The 12,921-nt window shown below is 41.4% G+C and overlaps 1 protein-coding gene across 4 annotated transcripts in view; it reads right to left on the bottom strand.

Moving 5' to 3' along the window:
* LIMA1 (LIM domain and actin binding 1) overlaps positions 1-7,805 on the bottom strand; it is a 104,514-nt gene extending 96,709 nt beyond the window's left edge. The window contains exon 1 of one of the 4 annotated variants that reach the window (XM_056798262.1): positions 7,785-7,805. The gene's annotated coding sequence lies outside the window, so the exon portion shown is untranslated. Of the gene's footprint in view, positions 1-668; positions 938-7,784 lie in introns of those variants that run through there. The other 3 variants (XM_056798263.1, XM_056798260.1, XM_056798261.1) reach the window with 3 other exon arrangements.
* Between the last annotated feature and the right edge of the window lie 5,116 nt (positions 7,806-12,921).

Here is a 12,921-nt window from a genome sequence, read left to right as displayed (position 1 = left end):
CTCTCTTAACAGCATCGGTTAAAGACAACTGCTCATAAAAGGACATGAGTGGGGTGCCAGATGGTTGCCTTCTGTAACATCTTCACCTTTGAGCTTAGTAGGTGTAGACAGGGGTGTACAGTTACCTTGCATTAACACTGAGATGCCCAAGAAATAAGTACTACTGAGTTCATTACTACGTGGAGAGCACAGACACCCTGGCTGTAGGTAAGGTCTCAGACGTCTCGAGCCCTCCCCATCCCAAAGACCTGAAGGAATGCGGGGGAGAGAACCCAAAGATAACTGGAGTACAAGGAAGGCAGGGGCAGGTAAGGATAGCTGTGGGGAGGGGGAAGATGCCACTTCTCACTCCCATCCCCAGAGTTCTTCCGACCTCCTCAAACCCTACGGGCTGGGAAGAGGGGGGGGAGGGGTCGGTCCTTTCTAGGCGCTCCCCCCTCCCAATAGAAGGGCTTTTCTTCTCTCTCCACCCCCCCCCCACTGTCTCCAGCAGCAAACTCAGCGAGTGCACGCCTCTTCCCTCCCTCCCCCCCGAGCCTGGAGGGCATGCGCAGTCAAGAGGGCGCACCTGACTCTCTCCCCACCTTCCCCCGCCCCGAGGCCTCCCCCAGGTCCCCTCAGACCCTCGGGTGAAAAAGAGAAAAGGTTCCGAGAGGAGAGGCAACTACCTGGCTCACCGGTCGCAGTGCGCCCCGCTACGTTCCTCTTTCCCTTCGTGCTCGTGCTCTCGCAACGCACCTGTAGCAACCGAGGTAGCCGCACCTACGGCGCCGGCAGCCCCGCCCCGGCCTGGCTCCCGGCCGCGCCCCCGTTCCGCCCATCGCCGGGAGAGCGCGAGCACGTACACTCTTCACCGCCCCAGCGCCCCTGACGTTCCGTTCCTCGGCGCGGGAGCGCACGCGCCAGAGCTGCGTCCGTGCCCGCGCCTTCCCCGCCAGGGACGCGCGCTCTGCCTGGGATCTGCAGCTGGAGACACTATTGAAAGCCTTTCTTGGCAGCACCCTCCAGTCTGGGCTTCTCCCTTCCGATGCGAGTTGTTTTTGTTTTTTTACTTTATTTTGCTTAATTGCAAATTCCTCCCACTAATGCAGAGCAACAGTTGTTCTGTGGTTCATAATTAAGAGATATTCCAGGGTCGCCAAGAGGTTACATTAATGACTGGTCCAAGGTCACTCTGTCACATTACCTTAGCCTGAGCTGGAGCTAGGATCTAACTATGTATGGTCGACTCCTTGCCTCTAATGTACGCTGAAAATCAAGCCGTATGTCACACAAAGTCACAGTTTTTTTAGTTTTATATATGTGTGTGTATACATATATTTCTCTGCCATACAAATCTCCCCAGCTGAGGGAAGGAAAGAGAGAGGACTTGCCCAAGGTCACACAGCCAAGATCTGAGAACAGATCTGAGCCCAGCATTATATACACTGGGTATCCTAGCTGCCTCCAAAACCAGAGTTTGCAGTCTGCTGTGGCTGGGGGTCCAGTATGAATCCCTGACTTCTCCACTATCTTGCAGTGGGACCTTGGGCAAGTCCTCTCTCCCTCCCCTCCCAGGTGTTTCATCACCTGGAAAAGGAAAGGGTTGGACCAATACAGACTTTGGAAAGCATCTTCTAGTGAGACATCGTTTACATCAACCACTTTATAGACGAGGGAACTAAGGATAAAAGACTTACCCAAAGTCACAGGTTTAGTCATGTAGCAGTGTTAGAATGGTAGACCAAGGGAACAGCTACTACATTTTGGCTCAATGGATTGAGAACAAGAAGTGAGAGGTCCTGGGTTCAAATTTGCAGACAGACACTTCCTAGGTGTGTGGCCCTGAGCAAAGTCACTTAACCCCCATTATCTAGCCCTTAGCACTCTTTTGCTTTGGAACCAACACACAGCATTGATTATAAATCAAGGTAAGGGCTCTTCCTTCCTTCCTTCCTTCCTTCCTTCCTTCCTTCCTTCCTTCCTTCCTTCCTTCCTTCCTTCCTTCCTTCCTTCCTTCCTTCCTTCCTTCCTTCCTTCCTTCCTTCCTTCCTTCCTTCCTTCCTTCCTTCCTTCCTTCCTTCCTTCCTTCCTTCCTTCCTTCCTTCCTTCCTTCCTTTTCATGATAGACTGAGGAGTAGAAGGGAATTTGGGGACTAATATAGTTATAAATCCTTCGATTTAAATCTAGAAGTGACCTCAGAAGCATCTAATACAACCATCTTAGTTTAAGAGATGAAGAAACTGAGACCGAGACTTGCCCAGGTCAAATAGGTAATGAAGGACAGAGCTAGAAATCTATCCTGTGTCTTCTGACCATCATGCATTCCACCGTGCCAGTTTGCCTGGAATTCAGTGTCCTTTTCACCACAACTGTGTTTAAGGCTTCTTCCAGTAATTCCAACCCTAGAAAAGATAAAGAACCTTGTCCTTTTTTGGCCATAATAAGCTCCCTGGCCTCTCTCTATGGCAGGTGCAGTCGGACCCTGACTTGGAGTTTGTGAAACTTTCCCAATTGTCCGCTACAGGTTCACAGCAGTTTCCCTCAGCAGCTGTTAGACTTGTTTATTGAACACTGGCACCCAACAGAGCAAGCGCTCTGTGTTTTGGTAGATGAAGGAGAAGAGCGAGCTAAAAAGCCAGGGAGCCCACTCTTTAAGAGCTCACAGTGTAATGGGGGAGGGAAGGGCACAGGGCTTGAGCTGAGCTAGAACAAGGTTCAGCTGTTTGAATGGCTTTAATTTTATTCTGCTTCCTTTTAATGCTCCTTCCTAGCTCTGCTAGAGCATGTAGCAAGTGCAGGCAAAAGTAGCAAGAGAATGATTGACAGGTCTTGCGACATAGAATCTTTCCTGAGCTGGTTGAGGCAGAGTTTCAAGGAGCAGTTTGCCAACTGACACTCTGGAGCTAGAGGTGAGTAGCTGAGACAACCTGATTATCCATCCATCCATCCATCAAGCAACTGGCCTTTGAGGCTCAACGGGCTGTGGGGGCGAGGAAATCTCCAGTCTTCTGGTGGACAGTTGCTGAGACCATCTGAGAGCACCACAACTTGTATGACTGGTATCTGACCAACCATTGACTGTGGGTGGGAGATTCTGGCTTTGCTGGGGAGTTGAGTCTTTGGTAGAGTTAGCCAGAGTAAGCTCATTTACTAAATAAGTAAATATGGTGGGTAAAAGGCAGATGCTAAGCCCTCTCCCTATTCCACCCCCCAAACCTTTCCCTTACCTGTTAATAAATTCAATTTTATTTGTATGTGATTCTTCCCTTATGTATCCCCTTCCTTTTCCCCTTTCCTAAAAATCATAATCACAGGCAGTTGAGTTAAAGGGGCTTTTCTATCCAGGCCCTTGTAATCTTTGGCAATCCCTTTGCCATAGATTTTGCTGTAGGTATGGGGAAAGAAGCTTTTGGAGAGAAGGAGAAAAGGAACTGTTTCAGCTTAAAGGGAAACAGTGGTCAAAAGAGTTTGTGAGGAGAGGGACCAGCATTCCAGCAATTAGTGAAGGCCAGTTTTATTTTCTCCATCTTCCAACAACCTAATCTGGCCTGTTTCTTCCCCTTGGAAAACTGCCAGTCCATGTTTTCCTTCTTATCTCTATAAATTTTTAAAAATGTAATCTATACATTGATTGGAGACATCTTTGAGAAAGATTTGAGAAAGAAATAGGCAGAATTTCACAAATGATAGTCTATATAGCAGGTCACATTGTTTTTTTTTTTAAACCCTTACCTTCCGTCTTGGAGTCAATACTGTGTATTGGCTCCAAGGCAGAAGAGTGGTAAGGGCTAGGCAATGGGGGTTAAGTGACTTGCCCAAGGTCACACAGCTAGGAAGTGGCTGAGGCCAGATTTGAACCTAGGACCTCCCGTCTCTAGGACTGGCTCTTAATCCACTGAGCTACCCAGCTGCCCCCAAAGCAGGTCACATTGTTAATACAGTTGACTGAAAGATACATAAAATACAAGAACCAAGCATTTGATTATTTGATTATTTCATGGACTGAGGGGCTCTCTCCCCACTGGTCACCCCATGAAAGAAATTCCAAAATGAAACTACAAAGAGCATCATAACTAAAACCCAGAACTTTCAGACCAAAGAAAAAAAATACTTCAAGCAACCAGAAGGAATTCAAATACCAGAGAAGTTGGAAAATAATATTCTAGAAAGTAATTAATATAATCAAGAATATCCTATCCAGGAAAACTAAGTACAATGCTAAGGGTGGGGTGGGGAGATGGACCTTTAATAAAGGGATTTCAAGAATTCCTGACAAAAAGACCAGTGCTGCAGAGAAACTTTGAAATTCAAACACAGTCGAGAAAAGAAACATAAAAAGGAAAATGAGTTAAATCTGGCCTTAGACACTTCCTAACTGTATGGCGTTAGGTGGGTCATTTTAATGCCAACTGCCTAGCCCTTACCACTCTTCTGTCTTGGAACTGTTTCTTTTTTTCTTTTCTTTTTTTTAAATAGGATAAATGTGAATGAATATTAAATAAAGAACTAAAGGAGGATGGACTTCTTACATTTAAATATGGGGACCTGATATATATGTACACTCTCAGAGACAAAGAGGGAATATAATTAGACAAAGCTAGAAGTATCTGTTAAGTCTTAATGATATTAAGAGGGGAAGAGGAATATACAGGGTGGGGATGAAAAACAGAAAGACAGGTTACATATCAGGGTGCACAAATAGCTAAACAAACAAAACAAACAAACAAAAAAAAACAAGGAGAAAGTCAGAGGGAATAACTAACACTTTAGCCTCATCTCATTTCAACTGATCAAAGGAAGGGGCACACACATTTAACTGGGAACAAAGGGAAGAAAGAATTAGAATTAAGCTAATTGAGGGAGGGATTAGTCCTTAACAAAACAAACCCTAGGAATGTAGATCACTCTTTTGGAAGTATCAAAGAATGGGAATCTGAGATGTCCACACATAGCAAAATAGAAGAATGAGTTTTGGTATATAAATATGATGAAACATGGTTGTGCTGAATTGCAATCAGCATAATGATCAACCAAGATTCCAGAGGGCTAATGATCTAACAATACTATCCACCTCCTAATAAATGAACTACTCAGAACACAGAATAAAATAAAATAAAATCTTTTTTTCTGGATTCAGTCAATGTAAAAATTCTTTTGGATGGACTACCTATGTTTATAATGGGTTTTCTTTTTCTTGAGTTCTCAGTGGAAGGGAGGGAGTTGGGATGTGAAGACAAGAAGGTGAACACTGGATGATTAAAACAAAAAAAAGTTGTGTTTTTTTTTAAAGAGTTGGATCTTCTGGGGGCAGCTGGAAAGCTCAGTGGATTGAGAACCAGATTCAAATATGGCCTCAGATACTTCCCAGCTGTGTGACCCTGGGCAAGTCACTTAACCCCCATTGCCTAGCCCTCACCCCTCTTTGATACCAAGATGGAAGGTAAGGGTTTTAAAAAAAAAATTGGGCCTTCTTCAAATTTAGCTCTTTGGTAGACACTTGACCCCCAATTTTCTTGTCTCCTTCTGAACTTGCCCTTCAGTCATCTACTTTTTCTTTCTTTCTGCTTCCCCACATATCTCCTTTAAAAGATCTTGATTCAATTCTAGTGTAACAATCAAAGCTTCAATAATCTTTCCTACAGACACCCTAGATACTTTTATATAGAGACTAGAATAATGATGTGAACCTTTGGCACAGGTACCAAAGATGGCACCCAGAGCACTCTCTATGGGCACATTGCTGCTGCCCTCCCCACTCCCCCAGAGTTTTTTTTACTAGAAAGGCAGAGAGACTCAGGCAGAGCTGCTTCCTTTCCCCTCTTCACTGGGCCTGAGGATGATTTTTCACATCACCTGCCCCTCTGCCTTAGCAGCCCAATGGAAGTGGGGTTAAAGTGGGTGGCTCACAAATGGCAGAGCTGGAGGGGAACAGAGCACTCTGGCCACCCGCCTCTCCCTCTCTATACTCTCTGAGGATGTTTCTCACTTTACTTGCCCCTCTACCCAGCAACCCAATGGGAGCTCTTTCTCCCTCCTCTGTGTGGGGTAATAGGAGGCAGGGCCTGGCATTCTATTTCTAAAAGGTTCACCATCATTGCTTTAGAACATTGAGTAGTTATTAATTTAACCATTCATTCCATAAGGAATCTGTTCTGAAAAGATCATTAGCAATTATGATTTAAAATAAACTGGAGAAGTCAGAGAAAAGATGAAGAGAAATTTTGTGGAGACAACTGTTTTACTCTTGGTGTTGTAAAGAGGATGAAGAAAATTCTTGAGGAGAGACTTGAATTTTTATTCTGAGCAATCTGAATGGTGAGATAATGTTTTCAGAAGTCATCTCTGGTTTACAGTGATTGTTTGAGGTGAATTAGGCTATGATCTTCCTCACAGCTAAAACATTGTAAATTATTTTCAGTGTCTTTGGGTCATTATTTATTACATTGTCCATAAATTCTTTAGCCAGTAGCTGATGTTTGAGTGTAGTCAAAATTAAAGGTTTTGATACATGGAGAAATGAGCAGCTGCTAATGGGGAAAAAAAAGGTTGTTAGCTTGTAAAATATTTATCATCTCATAGTCGGAGATTGAGGCTTCAAGTTAATTTGTTAAGAGAATTGCTCTTATAAAGCAGTAATTATCAAAACTATCTGATGCTGGCTACAAAATTGAAAAGTAGATCAGTGGAACAGAACAAATATATAACAAACAGCTATAAAAGATTATAGTAACCTTGTATTTGATAATACCATAGGTCCAGGTTTTTAGGATAAGAAATCACTATTTAGTAAAAATTGCTAGGACAACTGGAAGTAGTTTGGCAAAAATTGGTTATAGACCAATTTTTACATCATTTACATATAGACAATTTTTACATCATTCACAAAGAGATCAAAATGGGTAAGTGATCGAGACAAAAGTAGACATCATGAGTAAATTAGAAGAATAGGGAATATTACCTATCAGATTTATGGATAGGAGAAGAATTTATGCATCAATAAGCACTGAAGAGCATTGCGAAATATACAATAGATAATTCTGAGTACATTAAATTGAAATGGTCTTGTACAAATAAAACAAATGTCAAGAATAGAAAGAAAGCAGTAAATTGGGGAGGTAGGGATTTTATAGATAGCCTCTCAGATAGAGGTCTCATAACTAAAATAGAGAACTTTGTCAAATTTATAAGAATAAGAACCAACCCCCACCTGATAAATGGGCAAAAGATTTGAACAATTTTCAGATAAGAAATCAAAGCCATATAAAGGTAGATGAAAAAATACTCTAAATCACTTAGAGAAATGCAAACCAAAACAATTCTGAGAGATCTCACATTCATCAGATTAGCTAAGATGACAAAAGGCCAAATGAATGTTGGATGGAACATGGAAAAATGGAGATACTAATACCCTATTGGTGGAGTTGTGAACTGAGTGATTTGGAATTATACCCAAAGCATTATAAAACTGTGTATATCCTTCGATCCAGAAATATTATTGCTGGGTTTGTTTCCCAGTCAGACCAGGGGAAAAATGAACCCATATATTCCAAAATATTTATAGCAGCTCTTTGTGGAGGCAAAGAATTGGAAACTGAGGGGATGTCCATCAATCAGGGAATGGCTAAACAAACTGTGGTATATGATTGTGATGGAATACTAATGAACCATAATAAACGACGAGCAGGCTAATTTTTTAAAAATTTGGGAAAAACCACATAATAAACAGGAAATGAGTAGAACCAAGAGAACCAGTACACATAGCTACAGAATTAATACAAAAAGAATAGATTATGAGTGTTACCTCCAGAGTGATCCAAAAGGTGAAGACAAAACACAATTTGTATATTTTTATATAAACAAGTTGGTCTCCTGGATACCTTCTGTGATGCGAGGAGGGAGTGGAAGGGAGGGCTTGAGACACTTGTGATGTCATTTATTATATTAAGAAAAGCAAGCTAAACGTATAAGAGATTTGCCACTCAATTCATGTACAATTTTTTCTTTGTCTATGGAAAGGCTTGTTTTATTTGGCTTTGTAAAATTTGGAGTATAAAAAGAATTACTGTTATAAGAAAATTATTATGATTTCAGGAATTAATAAGGAAATAAGCAAACATAATTCTAGGTTACTATAGGAGTCTGTGTAAGAGTATATTGCCTATGATATATGCATGTTAAAAGCATAGTACACATCTTATATTTGCATGTTGAGTCATATTCATTATCTTAGGGTGATTATTATCTCATTTGATCCTCCCACCAATCCTGGGAGGCAGGTACCATTATTACCCCTATTTTACAGATGAGGAAACTGAGGCAAAAGGAGATTTAAGCAGCTTGCCCAGAGTCACAGAACTAGGAAATGTTGAGATCAGATCTGAACTCAAGTCTTCTTGACTCCAGGCCCAGCACTGTACAAACCTAGCTGCTCCCACATACCTATACTCATCTGTATGCCCCTCCCTCCATCTTCTTCCTAACGTCATTGTTTCTATTGAGGCTATCACTTATCTTCCCAATTACCCATATTTTAAACCTTATATTCAGGATAGCTAGATAGCATAGGGGATAGAGTACTAGGCTTGGAGATGGGAAGTCCTGGGTTCAAATGTTACCTCAGACACTTCCTAACTCTATGACCCTTGGTAAATCACTTAATCCCAATTGCCTAATCCTTACTGATATCCGGCCTTAGAGTCTACACTTAGCATTAATTCTAAAAGCAGGTAAGGATTTAGGAAAAAAAAGAAAAACAAACTTTCAGTCATCCTGGACTCTTCATTTTCCCTTATCCATCTTAATCCAGTCTGATTTCTGCCTCCATAGCATCTCTCCCATGTCTGCCTCATCTCCATGACCACCCCCTAGTTCAGGTCTGCGTTTCTCATCTACTGACTCTCAACCCCTTGATGTGTTTCCCGGTTTCCATTCTCTCTCCTTCCAATCCACATTCCACACAACTGCCAAAGTAACATTCCTAAAGCAAGTTCTGGTACCTAGTAAGCATTTAATAAATGTTTGTTGATTGGCTGCCCAACATATATTCTGCCAAGTCATTTTTCTAATCAAGAAACTCCAGTGGCTCTGCCTTGCCATCTAGAGAAAATACAAATTCTTCCATTTGGCTTTTCAAATCCTTTACATTCTGGCAACTGCCCACCTCTCTAGGCTTGTTGTGTGTTACTCTCCTTCAAGCATTTGAAGATTATAGCAAAACCCGGCTCTTGACTGTTCTATATATACTGTATTCCATGTCTTCTCCTCACGCCTTTGTGGAGTCTGTCTCCCAGGACTGAAATGCATCCTCTCTCCTCCTTTGCCTTATAGAATCTCTAACTTCTTTCAGAGCTTAGTTCAAGTGCCACCTCCTGTTGTCCTATCCCACTTGACTAGTGCCTGCCCTCCCTCACTCCTTAGCCTTTTTTCCTGTGCCTCTTTCAGAGGACATCGGGGGATAAAGAAGTTGCATTTCTACCTTCTCAATTCCAAATGGCAGTAGCATCTTGGGGTGGAGAAACTCATCTAGTAGGACTCACCACACTCAAGGGCCAGCAGGACCAGAGAATCCAGGTTGGGGGTCAAATGGAGTTATGAAAAAGAGCCATTTCAAAGAGTCCAGCTTTATAGTCAAGCAGAGCTGTAAAGAAGAGCAGGACCAGGGGTCCAAGAGAGCAAATTGGAGTAGATGTACTACATCCAAAGGGAACAGCTTGAGGGTCTCACAAGAAGGAAAAAAAAATCAGTGTCTTGTAGTGTTGGATTTTGAACTACCTTGGCCATGTGTGTTCTGTGTGTGCCCATTCTTCTCATTGACTTTGTATTTGTAGGAGGATAGACCCCAGGTTTTAATTACTTCTAGTCACCATTGCTACTAAATGCCTTTGCTGTGAGACAATACCACTTTGCTGGATAGGAGCTTAGATCCACTCAATCAGCATATCCTCATAACTTAGGAAATCTACTTTTGTTAACTGTTGAATGGCCTCCAAGTGTCTCATTTTGATCCAAAATGGAACCTAAACTACCAAGGAACTGACCTGAGTCAGGTCCCACCCAAAACATAGGCTAATACCGCAAAGAGATTAAAGAATAGAGAGGAGGAGCCATGTATATGAATATATTATATATGTGTGTTTGTATATATTATATATAGATAGATAGAGACAGACAGACAGAGACAGAGAGAGAGACAGAGACAGAGAGAGACAGAGAGAGAGAGAGACTCTTCCCCTTTACTGAGCACTTGATCTTTTGAGTCCACATCTATTTCCCACTGCACATCTGACTTCCTTTTCATTATCTTTCTGAGATCCCAGGGATGGGCAGAGGGTAGAGGAGGAAGGTAAAAGGGAGCCTAGTAGCTTTCCACACCTACAGTCTGCAATTAAAAGACAATTCCTTTAAAAGCTTATCTGTGGGGTCTTCTGCCTTGGAGCCAATACACAGTATTAACTCCAAGACAGAAGGTAAGGGTTTAAATAAAAATTAAAAAAAAAGCTTATCTGTGGGGGAAACTGGGTGGCTCAGTGGATAGAAAGCCAAGCCTGGAGATGGAGGTCCTGGGTTCAAATATGTACTCAGACACTTCCTAACTGTGGGACCCTGGGCAAGTCACTTAACCCCACTTTCCCAGCCCAGGCTACTTTTCTGCCATGAAAACAATATTCAGTTTTGATTCCAAGACAGAAGGCAAGAGTTTAAAAAAGAAAAGTCTATCGATGTGCATGCTATTTAAATACTACAAGCAAACTGTTGGGATTTTTGTCCAAATTTTATTTAGAAAGAATTGAGATTGAAAGAGGGAGCTCATCTCTGACAGGGAGAGAGTCTCTTTTTTCCCCAGTAGAAGCTTGGAGGAAGGGGAGAAAGAGAAGGATAGAGCAGAGCTGAGAGGTAATATTTATAACAATGCTCAATCTCCTAGAATGCATGTACCTAACTAGACACTCCTAAATACAGAGCAAACTGCCCCTGGTTTTGGTTTGAACTAAATATGAAAAAAGTTATAGTAACCCTGGGGCACGAGAGAAGGGATCGGAGGCTAGCTGTTGTGGCGGCAGCCTCGGGTGGCTCCAGCTTGGTCCTAGAGCATGTCTGGCACTGGCATCCTCAGGATTCCCCCAGCTGGCTAGGAGCCCCAATCATGACCCAGCGCTCCTTTTTGCAAACTCCCATTCCCTCTAGCTGAGGGCTACAGTTATAATTAATAATAAAATTATCAGTAATTACAGGAACCCATGCAATTTTCTCACTATTTGCAGCTGATTATTACATAACAGTCATCGTTGCAGGCAGGTATAATTATCATTAAATATGTAGTGACTAGCTTTGTTGTAAGCATTTATTTGATGACAACAGGAAATTCTGTGCCCGTAAGCTCAGTTTTCCTTTACAACTTGTGCTTCGTGGCCTCTCATGCTTAAAACATTAGAAGGAATATGATGAGTCATAAGCATCCTTTTGGATCAGAACCATGATTACACTCGCAGAGATGAAAGTCCCTTTCCAATGCAGATTGCCATCCCATTTGTAACTTAGTCTCAGAGAGGTGCCCCGAACGCTGAGATTGAGTGATTTGCCCAGTGTAATTGTAATCATTATGTTTCAGCGGTAGGTCATGAGCTCAGGTCTTCTTGATTATGTTGTCAGCTTTCCATATATTAGGGCAGGCTACCTCTCACACAATTCAATCTGAGAAATATCGGAGGTTGTTCAATGGATAGGAGATAGATCCTGGGTTCAAATTTGACCTCAGACATTTCCCTAGTTGTGTGACCCTGGGCAACTCATTTAATCCCAATTGCCTAAACCCTTCTGCCTTAGAATTGATACTTAGTACATATATATATCTCTATATATGTATATACACACAAATGTTTCTTTATTCTATAAATGTTACATAAATATTTAATATAAATTAAAGAAATAACAGGTGCTTAAATATATATAATAAATAATGGGTGCTTAATGAGTATTTCTTTGATATATATATAACTTTTTTATAGTTTTTATATTTTAAAATATTTTTTATATATTTAATTAAATGTAAATATATTTTAGAAATAAATATTTCTTTATATACATATATAAATTATATATAAAGAAACCTTTATATATATAAAACATATATATATATATAGAGAGATATATATATAAAGAAGCATTTATTAAGCATATATAAATTCCATCCAGCTAAGATCTAAGGATCGTAGATTTTGTTTTGGAAAGGACATTTTGTCCAAAGCCTTCATTTTACAGAAGAAGAAACTGAGCCTAGGAGATAGCGATTGACTAGTGTGAGGTGGCAAAGCTCAGGTATGGTAGACTCTCTGATCCCAAAACCAGTATGCTGAACCAAAACATAGTTGCTATGTAAAAGATCATCTTTTGGTTGGCAGCCATAACTACCATTTAGAAATCTGTTGCTATTTGTAATTGTTGCTTAAGGCCAGGTCTGGCCTTAAAAGAGATGCCAAAGGGATAAGCTATTGGGGGCAGCTGGGTAGCTCAGTGGATTGAGAGCTAGCCCTCAAGCCGGGAGGTCCTAGGTTCAAATCTGGCCTCAGACACTTTCTAGCTGTGTGACCCTGGGCAAGTCACTTGACCCCCATTGCCTAGCCCTTACCACTCTTCTGCTTTGGAGCCAATACACAGTATTGACTCCAAGACGGAAGGTAAGGGTTTAAAAAAAAAAAGAAATAAGCTATTGGCGTAGTTTGTAGAAGAAACCTTTATAAAAGAGATGCTTCTTTTCTTTAAGGCTTTCTGAAGTTCTTCCTAAGTTGGTTGTCCTTTATTTCATTGGTTTATCTTTTAAAGGTACAGAACGATCCTACATTCTAAAAATTGGAGGTGGTTAGATGTACCCAGCATAATTGGGCTTTGCCTCTCTTTATTCTAAGCAGTCATGTTAGGAGATGTCTCTTGGACAATTCAAA

Source organism: Monodelphis domestica, chromosome 5 (genome assembly GCF_027887165.1).
Source record: "Monodelphis domestica isolate mMonDom1 chromosome 5, mMonDom1.pri, whole genome shotgun sequence".
In the NCBI taxonomy this organism is placed as follows: domain Eukaryota; kingdom Metazoa; phylum Chordata; class Mammalia; order Didelphimorphia; family Didelphidae; genus Monodelphis; species Monodelphis domestica.
Note: the sequence above shows the minus strand (reverse complement) of the source record. Positions and strands in the feature narration are given on the sequence as shown.